Genomic DNA, 1,583 nt, shown 5'->3' on the forward strand with positions numbered 1-1,583 from the left:
GACAATTACAACTGCAATTATAAAGTATTCACATGTGAAAGTTACACATGCTGTATGTTGTTATTTTCAGGAGACCCTGGGCTACTCAGATATGCCATTGTTTGACATAAATGCTATAAGAAATCTGATATCTTTATGAATTTGGGTCATTTCTGATCAAAAATTTGCCTCGTGCCTGCTAAATTTTATATTTTTTAATCATAAAGATCTTAAAAAACACATGCGGTAGTAGTTATCTTTTCAGAAACTGTTAGTCTGGAGTGTCTGTGAGCTGAAAGTGCAGTCATTTTGATGGTGATTCATTCTACTGGCTATTAGGAGTAAAAATACACAATAAGCACAAGACGGACGTGTTTTTTTATTTATTTTCTGTCCTCTTGGATTCGTGCTCAGTGCTAAAACTCTGATCTACAGTAAGACAGGCTTTATTATTCATTATAAATGGAGTTGCCTATTTAATATCTGAAAATGTTTAATACTGGAAGCCCTTTGTTTGTAATATGCAGGCTGAAAGCAGAGATATAATGTAACAGTAGTGCAAGGGTTGTGGGTGATTTGGGAGCTGGATTGCTGGCTGATGGATGGTGACAGGTGGATGGAATCATTCTGGATTGTAAGGACAGAGTCTGATGAGTGATCTGATGTGTGAATCATGTGGCTGTTTTAACCCTTTGTTGGAATATGAAGGCCAATAATATCAGGATTTTAGGTGATTTTCCGAGCTGAATTACTCACTGATGCAGACGTCACAGCCTGATGATGCTGGCTAGTTAGGAGCAGGTCTGCTGAATATCCTGATATGTGTATCACATTTGTATCTTAAACCGTTCTGACGTTATGAAGGCTAGAAGTGACCAACCGTTTTGCCCACAAATTCCAGTCTTAAAAACCATTTAAGGGTTGAAGAGGCATTTTTTAAGCGTAGGTTACTATTTGAAAGTAAAATATTAGATTTCCAAACTGGAAACATCTATAGATAAGTACACTAGGCTATATGTCCAATGGTTTGTTAGACACCTACTTACACAGGTATTAGAGGGCAAGTGGGACAGGTACTGATTTAATCCCAAAGGTACTGGAAGGAGCTCCAACAGTCCAGAGAGCGCAGTTCCACTGCTGGTTCAGGTGTGGGTCATTCTGAAACTCAACTTTTTAAATTTGTGAAAACTTCCTGTTGATGAAGTAGCTTGAGACTCTTCTTTCAAAGTGACCAAAGCTATCCCATAATGCGGAACACACCATCCCATATTGTCCCACTCCAGTAAAAAAAGACAGAGCACCAATTTGGTGCGCTGACTGTGACATTGAATGCAGATTGTTTTCCTCTGCTGATAACCTCTCTTTTAGCTGCAAGTAGTGAGGAAATATGGGAAAAGTGTCTGAAAATGAGCACTTTATGAGAAATGTACTTTGAGAGGCCTCTTAGTGAGGGCAACACAATTCTCAGTCCTGGTTATGTTTCCAGTAGGTTGTCTTCCTATTGCAATAGTGTTGCATGACCACAAGATGACACTGCCATAATGTTTTTGACATCGATCTTGCACCCTCTGTAGGATCTAACCCACACGGTTTAAAAAAAGATA

The sequence above is a fragment of the Pygocentrus nattereri genome, chromosome 11 (assembly GCF_015220715.1).
Source record: "Pygocentrus nattereri isolate fPygNat1 chromosome 11, fPygNat1.pri, whole genome shotgun sequence".
In the NCBI taxonomy this organism is placed as follows: Eukaryota; Metazoa; Chordata; class Actinopteri; order Characiformes; family Serrasalmidae; genus Pygocentrus; species Pygocentrus nattereri.